Consider the following 11,211-nt stretch of genomic DNA (forward strand, 5'->3'; position numbering starts at 1 on the left):
CTCGACCTATAGGGAAAACCAGTATAAAATATTGTATAGGTACTATACCCCCGAGCTTTTACATTCTATTTTCCCGAATGTATTGTCAGCATGCTGGCGAAATGATGGTCACACAGGTTCTCTGTATCATATATACTGGCCCTGCCCACAACTGCAGGTGTACTGGAAGATGGTCCAAACTACATTGGAGAACCTGTTGCAATCAAAGCTACCGTTAGAACCCATCCACTACCTGCTGGGACTTCCGTTCCTGCACCTCCCTAAGTATGGGCGGAAATTGGCGTCCCATATCTTGACGGCAGCTCGCTGCCTAATTGCCCTCCATTGGAAGCGCCAAGCCCCCCCATCTGAGGTGGACTTTTACCAACGCATCAAGGAGGTGCAGGAGATGGAACACCTAACGGCTAGACTGAATAATACTCTACATATTTACAAGAAGGTGTGGGTAGCTTGGCATTATATGGAAACTGGGCTATTACAGACAGGGAGTGAGATCCAGGGGAGTCATATGTCCCTTGGGCTAGGGCCCGATATCAGCGGAACGGCCACAGGGATGCCTTGAACTGGACTGAGATCCAGGAGATGGAGCCGGGGAAGATCGGGGTCTGTTAATGGGGAAGTGAGGATATGGTAGTTTGTTAATCATTCATGAAGTGCAATAGGCGCTTCTTTAGTTTTAAGTTGCTATAAGTTTAAGATTGAGTATATAACTGTTTAAATCCGATACTAGGTTGGTTCATGACTACATTTGACCGACATGTATCCACATTAAGTTCAAATACTAAGCTGTGCTTGATGTTTGCTATGTACACTCAGGACATGTACATCTATATACAGAAGGGGAACGCATACTGACTTGTCCCATGGGATATACATATTGAAATTTAAGATCTGGAAGGGACCGTGAATGCACATACTTATTATTCATCTCAATGGCCCATAACAAGGTTGTCTAACAGATCCTTTTAAGTGAGAATGCTACTAAGTGGATAGGTTTCACTCAATCTGTTTATACCCTTTCTGTGAATTTCTTGTGAATTTCTTGCTATTGTCCATCTAAAGCAATTGTCTGTATACTGTAAATCCTACATTATTTGTACAAAACTTCAATAAAAAATTGTTAATCAAAAAAAAAACAAAAAACAATAGACCGAACAGCAGCGAGTAGCCTGCCGGAGGTTCGGCTTAGCCGATCCACATGTTGGATTGGCTGAGTCGAACTCCTCCTGTACTTCGGGTCAGCCGAACATGCTGAGCATGTTCGGCCGACCCAAAGCCACATGAAGTCACCCGATGTACGGCTGAAGTCAGCCGTACCAACCTGAAGTGAATAGCTGAACAGCGCTCGGCTCACTTCACTTCAGGTCGGTCTTTCACTCGGCTGCCTATGGCAGCTTAGTAAATAGACCCCTTAGTGATCACTTCTATAAGGATTTGCAGAAAACAAATGGCAAAGAGTACAGCTAGTTCATACTTGTAGTGAGTAATATTTGTATGAAAATGGAATACCAAAAGTAGCAGTAAAATTGAAAAAGTAGCATGAAATAATTAACATAATCAAAAATAAAAACACAACACAATGGAGAATAATCTGCATACATGAATGGTAATGTAACTTATTTATGTAATTCTGTTTTTTATGTGTCGCTGTTCATATATATGTTGTTTCATTATTACTGGTTCATTATTATTGCTACCATAATGCTTTGTTTTTGATTGGATGTCCCATTAAAGGGTATGTTGCCTTGTACCTAATATGTACCTAATATGAAAAGCATAGGCAGTGTTCATAGTTATATGTGAACCTTTGAAGACATTGTAACAGTTTATCTAGTTAATTTGTCATTTCTACAGTGCAGCAGCAAGGGTCATGAATAAATGGAGGCCTTAAAGTGACACCAAACTCAGGAGTTAAATCTTAAAAATGTATTCAAGTACCTCATCTATTAACAGAAATGTAGCTTATTTGTGTATTACTGAGCCGTGGATCCTCAAACCATTTCTAAATTGGTGCTGACACTGTGCTTCCTTCTGGAGGGGGGCTACTTTTGTTCCCCGTGGTCCCTGTGTGTGTTGTGAAGTAGCCACTGCTCCAGGCTCACTCCCATGAAAGACTATAATTTCGATACAAATTGGTAACTAAACATGAGATTGTATACCATAACAGGAGTGAGCTTGGAGTGGTGGCTGCTTTACCAAACACACAGGGACCATGGGGACCAAAAGTAGGATGGGCAATGTCAGCACACCTTTTGGAGATGATTTGAGGATCTACAGCTGAGTGATAAAAAACAAAATACATTTTGTTAATAGTTAAGGTACTTGAATGCATTTTTAAGATTTAACTCCTGAGTTTAATGTCACTTTAAATGTTCCCCCTGGTTAATGTGATCTGTACCAAGTATGGCTTTAATATTTATATTAATGTCTGTAAACATTGTACTTATTTGGATGCAGCCATCCATAAATTGAAGTTTGTGTGGAGTGATGACCACTTCTATGTTTGGATTTGCTCTTACCCTTATGTGATACCACAGCTAACTACAGCTAACTACTTGAAACTGCCTTAGTGCTTTTAACACTGTTTTAGAATTTGGGGGATTGATTTCAGTGTGCTGCAAATTAGGTATTTGTCAGCAAGGTGTTAATATCATGCTACTGAGTGATTAAATGTCTCTAATATAGCTTAGAACTAATAATGCATTTAATGTGAGTGTTAGCAGTAAATAGGTGTGTAATTTTCCTGTCATGTCTCAGGAGGCCTGTGTTTTATACTGTTACAGAACAAAGACCTCATAGAAACAAGTAAGCGATATTTTGTTGAATGTCCAGTAGTGCAGTTTTCAAGATTACTGAGAGCAGACCATAATGAGCTTGTAACAAGACATAAAACGAATTGTAAGGTTTTTTTGCCATGCTTACCATCACTCCAGCAGTGCATTACACTAGACATTCTCTCATTATGAGATGAAGGCTGGGTATTGTAAATGTAATAAAACTTAACATTGGTAGAATGAGTTGGCTAATCTATTTTGACTGCATATATTAAACATGCCTTGTGTTTTATTGTGTGTGTATATACATATTGTTCTGTTGCTGATATATTCAATGGCATACCTCCTAGACCCAGTCTATGCAGACAGTATGGCCACTTGCTGTCTTGGCAGAAACCACAGGCAGCTTAACTCTTCAGTAGGGCACAGAAGTTAAAAGCAACACAATTATACTTTCAAGTGCAGTGCAGAGGATGTTTTCCAGTCTTTGAAGTGAATGAGTCTCCTCATTAAGGAGTAAGCCCTGTCCCTGCTTAGAATGTGAAACTAACTGAGCAGCAGAGAGAGGCAAAGAGTGTCTAGCTTCCTAGCAACAGAAGAAAGGGAGGAACAGGGGAACATACCAAGTATACAAAACTAGACAGGCTGGCAGGATGCACATACACACACCCTACATATATTTATGTAAATACAAATTATATATATGTAATATATATATATATATATATATATATATACAATGTAAATACAAAAAAGTGCAAAATGATAGGGCCCCCAAACTTAGTGTGCTGTGATTTTAGTATTCAGCATTTTGCTTGGTTGGCAAGAGACCTATATTGCACAGTATAAAAATATATAATAATAGCCTTGATTTAACACTAATTTGCAGTCCTAATTTTGTCTTCTTTATCCGATAATCCCTCATATAAGTCTCCACAGTGGCTTATATAACAATATGTATATTATATGTAACTTCAAAATGCAATTTGTTATGTTTTTAAATCTGTAGCTTTCGTTAAAATAATACCTGGAATTTCTATTTTAAAGTTTCTTGTTTGGGCACTTCTGTTTTTGTCTTTCAATTGCTCCCCTGTATTCCTGTCTCATCACATGTGCTTCAAGTGGACACTATAATTGGCCATGCCAACGCTTAATGCACAGGCATAACCTGTTGTTTTCACCATCAGAAATCCCAGCCCGAGCAATGACATGCAGCTGCTTCTGGAATGCATGCATGCAGACAGCGGGAATAGAGATGCAAAAAAAAGATGGAGTAATGTAAAACTGTAATTTAAAAAAAAAATCATGGCAATTGTTTGATACAATGAGGGGAATTTATCAAAACTGGAGCAGACAGAATCTGGAACAGTTGACAATGGCAATCAGTTGTACCTCTACTCACTCACTAAAGAGTTAAACAAAAAGTAAATTAAAAAAACCTTTAATTGAACAAAATACACAAAAGTCCTTTATTTAAAAAAACAAACAAAAAAACATAACATCTAACGCTGCTGTCCAGCATCAATCAAGTCGTCCAGCGATGCAATCATGATGAATAACAACGCCGACTAGCCGAAATAATAAAAAAATGACCGCTCCCAACTGCAGAATAAGCAATTCGACAGCTCCCGGCCCGAATGTATACATATGGGCAGAGCAAGTGGTGATGTCACCATTCGCTCCACCTATTCGTTTTCATGCCATGATAAGGATCCTTATTTTCAAAATTCCATTATTTTCAGCTGGGTCTAATATGATTTGAAAATGCCAATTACATGGCTCAAAATAAGGATCATTGTGTAAAGTTTAGGGAATTGAGCCTTATGAAAACTGATCCCAATCTAAGATATAGCCTTTACTTGTTAACGAATGATCAACAGAATTTTTTTTATAAAGCAGTATAACACAACCCCATCCATGAAATGCAATAGCACAAAAAGTTTGGCAATGGCTGATTATTTTGGCAACCATAATATAAACATCTTGCATATATATGACATTTTAGTTGCAAACTTAATGCTGCAAATGAGCATGAGTGTACATAATTACCCGATTAAGAAATCTTACTTTAAACATTGACATAACATGTCAGTTGTTGACAGAGATAATGCACATATTACCTATGTTCTATTTCAGTTCTATTACCTTAGTTCTATTTCAAAAGCTACTTTCTAAGAAGTTTGCAGTCTTATTGTAAACAGTGGATGTCTAAATTTTCACTTTGTTTGGATAAAAATGTGTTAATAAATAAGCTGCATCTTCCTTCGGTTTTTTTTTTTAGTTTGTGTTTAGCACTCCACACGCTACTCTAAAATGTTGAGTTAACATATTTAAAGCCCGATTGAACTTTCACAGCGGGGATGCAAAGTTTTCTTTAAAAATCAGCCACAGTCTAAATATGTTGTCCTTCCAGCATGCTGTAGAGAAGGACCATTGCTCTCTGTAGAGAAGCAGTAATCTCATTAGAGGTCTGACACCCTCTGCTGAATCAGAGCTAGAGTTCTCCACTAAGTGGGGAGCATAAGCTTTACTGATTCCAGAGCTATAGTTTTGACTCAGTAGAGGGTGTGTTGGACCTCTGCAGAGAGCCAGCTACTTCCACACAAAGAGCATGGGTTCCACGCTGCAGCTGCTGGCAGAGGGCAGACTTTTCTACTCAGGCTTTGGTTTTGTTCTTTTTTTATGTTCCTGTAAAGTTTTTAAATGATTTAAACTGAAGGTTCAATTGAGCTTTGAAGAACCACTTTGCTACCGGAGAAATGTTTTTATTTTTTGCAAACATGTTAAAATCAGAATTTTTGGCTAGAATACATACAATCCCCCTATGTGATATCACAGTGGAAGTGATAGGTCCTCTTTATTGAAACATCAGAGGTTTATTAGACCCCCTAATGTCACCTATGGACCCAACAGAAGCTGATGAAGCACTAAAGTGGTAAAAATAAGATTAGCATTAACATTGCCAAGAACAGTGATTATCAATTATTATTGCATAGGATTTATATAGCACCAACAGTTTGTGCAACGCTTTACAATATAAGGAAGTATTCACAGATACAAGTACTGATACATTTTTGTTTACTGTCTTGTGACAGTTTTTCTAAAACAATACAGACTAATCATTTCAGGACAGCGGTGGAGCCCAAAAGCTAGGTCCCAGCTGCAACCGTGTAGTTACCAAGTATCGGCACTGGTATCTGAACATCCCTAGTATACAGTGTAGAATCACCCTTAAGGAGGCCATACACTGTACAACCATCGCAAGACCTTAGTCTTGCGATGGTTGTAAAGTACTTAAAAAAACGTACGATCTGCCCATCTTGGACAGGCAGATCGTACTTGCGATGACTGCAATGAGGGGCGGGCTTGCGAGGACGGCAAACGGGCAGTGTGCGCGTGCGCACACCGGCCCGTTCGTCAGTTGTCGAACAAGCAGGCCACTAACTCGCCGGGAATCGTACGATTCCCGGCGGGTTTTCTAGCCTGCTGGTTCGACGGAAGACGTGCGACCGTACAGTAGAAACGGTCGCACGCCTTCCATACACTGCACGATTCTCGTACAATCACGGGATTTCCCACGATTCTCGTACGAGAATCGTGCAGTGTATGGGCACCTTTACACTGGTGGTCAGTATGAGTGCTCTTATTACTTTAGTGGTCAGTGCAGAATGTCTCCTTAAATTGTTGATAAGTGTGAATACTCCTATTATATTTGGTGGCCAGTGTGAATACTCCTATTACATTGATGGTCAGTGTGCATGCTTCTATTACATTGATGGTCAGTGCGCATGCTTCTGTTACATTGGTGGTCAGTGTAAATGCTTCTATTACATTGGTGGTCAGTGTAAATGCTTCTATTACATTGGTGGTCAGTGTGCATGCTTCTATTACATTGATGGTCAGTGCGCTTGCTTCTGTTACATTGGTGGTCAGTGTAAATGCTTCTATTACAATAAAAATTCAGAATTCACAGTGTAATACCACCTAACTTGTTTTATCATAAAGGATTTTTGCCACCTAAAGAAAACCTTCAACCCATGACCAGCCACAACAGGTGTTGCAGTGTTTGCAATCTAATTGGTGTTTATCATTCCATTCTCTGCCAGAGCTACAGGGTGGCCACACTTTACATAGACTGTTCAGACTAAGGCTAGCCAACATGTGTAGATTTCTCCTGTTTAGGTCTGCGGGCAGAATGAGAGAAGTTACACTAAAGAGCTTGGGTGCTAATTTATTTGTTGCCAGATATTGATAGCACATAGAAGACAGCAAGATGAGCAACAAGCTTAGTCGCCATATGGTCATACAGCAGCTCCCACTTGTTTGCCTGACATATGAATGTAAATATGTGAAAGCTGTCTATGACACTGTCTGATCACATTATGTAGAATTAATAATGATCATTTCTAATTTTTAGCTATCATATGCTGTGTTTTCAGTCAAAAATAGGGAAATCTTTTTTATTTCTTTAAGTTAAACTCTATCTCTTTCTACATAGTTTTTGTAAAACCAAAATGCGTCGGTTCAGAGATTTTATAGTCAGATTGTAATGTGCATAGTGTGTTTAAGGGTACATGAAGTGGATCCTTCAGCCTTGTCAGGAAGGTTTTATAGGCTGCAGCAGGTATGTGCAAGTACCTGTAGGTGTCTGTACATTATACCTGCAGCAGTTTGCCCTCTTCCCAATGTGACAGCCTAGTTAAACTCTTCAGAACTGCCCTATGTATATAAAAATTGCTGATGCTGCATTTTATAAATGGCACATAAACTGCAGGGTTGGAGTCCAGCTGACATTGGTATTTACTGTTCACTAAAAATAGGCCCCTATCTCAAATATGGATTGTTATATCTTAGCAAACTGAATCTTTTGATACCAAAGTTCTTCCGCAATCAGTTTTGTTTTAAAGTGGCCACACAGAAGGAGTTTAGTAGTAAGGGGCTCCACAGGTAGAGAGTCATGTACACCTCTGATGTTAATATTTGCTAGTATATATGGTCAACATATGATTTTTCTGACTGAATAGGAAGAAATCTGTATAGAATTTCCTGCTACACTCTTGCAATGCTTAGTTATCAGTGATGCCTAGAAAAATTACGTTAACTATTATTCCATCTAAAACAGCCGACTCTAGTCTAGACTGTCATTGTTTGTGAATCAGGAAACCAAGTAACCAGATTTGGTGTCATTGTTATGGAGTGGAAGTTAGCAGTCATCGGCTGTTGTAATGTTTTGTAGCTAGCGCCAAGGCCAACTTTACCCATCAGAGACACTTTCAGACAAGATGCAGCAATATTTCCTGCTTGACTTGTTTCTCTCCTTTTAATCCAAAATATAATTTGTATGTAAAAATTAGGAAATTGACCATTCATTTTCCACGCTTATACTTTAAATGTTCCTGAAAATGTTTTACTCATATCCACTTTGGAGTGTTGTCCTTGTGATTGTCAATAAATAGACAATTAGGTGTAAGTAACACAAAGCTTTGAACAATCACTTTTCCGTTCAGTTTGCCAAACGCTGTCAATAAATATTGTATGCAAAAGTGCTTTGCGCTGTAATATTTTCCACCACCAAGCACCATCTGCCCACATGCCTCGTATAAAGGACTTTAGCTGTTTTTTTGGCAAAACAATACATATTTAAGGCTTCTAACAATAATAAAAATGAAAAATGTTCTGCATTAAATACAGAGCATGCAACTGTGTTTAAATTAGAACATATTTTTACGAGAACACTTACTAACCTGGAAATCCTATTTTAGTTATATATTAGTTTTGTTTTCATTTTTGCACAACTGCTTTTGTATGTGTGTGAAAGAAAGTGCTGGTTTACTATAGGACAGTCTAATATACAACCCCCCATTTTCCATAAAATATTCCCATTTTCAAACCTGCTTTTAGGAGTTAACTCTATTTTTTTTTCAGACCGTGTTGATCATTGGAAAACTCTGAGCTCTTGAGTTCTGTAAACAACATGATTTTTTTTACAAAGAACAGTGAAAGAAAATGTGAAAACGAGCCTAAAACTCAACCTAATGGCTAAATAGAGTTACATAAAAAGAAATTTTTCATATTTACCTTATTTATTTATTTTCGTTTTTATTACGTGCCATGATATTAAATAAAGATATGTCCAAAACCACTGTGCATTTCCTTTAAGAAAGTTCTTATGTAGTGCACACAGTCAGCAAGTATCGATTCATCTGTTTAGGTAGGCAAGTGATGATTGAAAGGTTTTTACTCCATTGCAGCCCAAAAAAATATCCAGTGGGAGCTAGTGTCATGGTTTACAAGTTTATACAGAGCACTTTGCATACCGTGCACTATTAATCAGCAAAGCATGGGAATCAGGCCACAGTATTCAGTAAGTCATAAACATGTCTGAACTTTCTAATCTTATAAAAAGAGGGCACTTAGTGTGCAGAAGACAAAGCCAGCCCTTTATATACTATTTCACAGTCAAACTATTTATTCAATAGAGTCCACTCCTCAAAATATACTGTGCATGTCATAACTGTAGCCCTCAGAAAAAACGGAGATGTCTATGACAAAAAAGTATCAACATCAAATTAATCTCAAAACAATTCTTTATTGCATAACAAACCACAAAATATCACAAAAACATCACCCTATTATTTATGCACACCCATAAAAAAAACCTCTTAAAAAATCATTCTAACGTGGTCATCTCAAAACAGTCATATATACATGAAGACTATCTCCTCTTTGAACTGATAATTAATGTTCTGCACTTAAATTAGTTGCCTGTAATATTAGCAGAGTATAATTATTTCACAGTACAGTAATACCTTGGTTTATAAGTAACTTGGTTTGAGAGCGTTTTGCAAGACAAGCAAACATTTCTGAAAAATGTTGCCTTGATATACAAGCAATGTCTTGCAATAAGAGCAACATTTTGTAGAAAAGCGCCACCCGAATAAGGCTGTAGCAGTGCGAGCGATGAGACTGTTTAACAACAACACAATGTCACATTGGATAGATTCCTTGTTAAGGTTTCACGAAATGAAAAAGATTCCATTGAGTCAAGAGATAGAAGTGATTCTGTTAGTGATAGTGAAAGTCGTCCTACACAATAATCCTCCTCTCTCTTGTCCCCCTCACACCAGCCACAAAGGTACCGGTAATTGGTTTATTTTTCTTTATGTATACAGTATTATATTACAGTACAGTATTGTAATCATTTTTATATGAATATTTTTGGGTTGTGGAACGAATCCTCTGAATTTCCATTATTTCCTATGGGGAAGTTCGCTTTGATATGCAAGCGCTTTGGATTACAAGCATGCTTCCGGAACGAATTATGCTCTTAAACCAAGGTATTACTGTACATTGTATCAGTCCATCCATAGAATACACTGTAAGATAATTACACGCTGCTAATATTACAAACAATTAATTTAAGTGCAGAACATTAATTATCGGTTCAAAGAGGCGATAGTCTTCATGTATATATGACAGTTTTGAGATGTCCACGTCATCATTATTTTATTTTTTTAGAGTTTTTTTTTTACTATTTATGGGTGTGCATAAATTAATAGGGTGATGTTTTGGTGTTTGTTATGTAATAAAGAATTGTTTTGAGATTAAATTGATGTTAATACTTTTTCATCTTCTACACGCTATGTGCCTTCTTTTTATAAGATTAGAAAGTTCAGACATCTTTATGACTTCTCTACCTTTGTATGTTGGGAGTCCAGGCTGCTGTTGAATACTGAGGCCTGATTCCCATGCTTAGCTGATTAATAGTGCATGGTATGCTAAGTGCTCTGTATAAACCTGCCAACCATGATATTAGTGGTTGGTTGTATTTTTTGTGAAAGTTAAAGCTTCCACTGGATATTTCTTTTCAGCTTCAGTGGCAGATTAGGGTGACTGATAAACATGGGGTAAATATGAACTGCTATTGGTGGCTCCTATCAAGCAAACGTGATGCTTTGCCTATTCAGGCTAAAGTACAGGCAGGCTTTAAGCCAGCAGTCCTAAAGGGCTGGTTTGTAAAGCAGCTCAGATTTACTTTTAAAGATAAAATATTGGATGCTTTGCAAGGGAAGTAGACCAGGTTTCCAATGGATCAGTGCCGATTTATATGATTTGATAAAAAATTTTTTTTTTTACTGCACTATTTTGTTTTAACATCTTCACAAGAGCTGCTGGAAGCACCAAGCCATCTAGTCTTACATTAGAAGGAGTAACATTCTCTAACTAGTTCTCTTCCACCCAGAACACATCCAGTTATGAATCCGCCCAGTACTTTATTAGAAAGAAACACTGCCATCTAAGGACAAAATAATGTTAAATACAATATAGCAGTTTTTTGATATGTAACAGAATAAATATTGTTTACAAAAAGAAAGAAATATCACATAGCAGATGCCATTTCAGAATGAGGGGTTATGAATGTGTGTGTGTGTGTATA

Source organism: Nanorana parkeri, unplaced genomic scaffold, assembly GCF_000935625.1.
Source record: "Nanorana parkeri isolate BGI_ZX_2015 unplaced genomic scaffold, ASM93562v1 scaffold162, whole genome shotgun sequence".
In the NCBI taxonomy this organism is placed as follows: Eukaryota; Metazoa; Chordata; class Amphibia; order Anura; family Dicroglossidae; genus Nanorana; species Nanorana parkeri.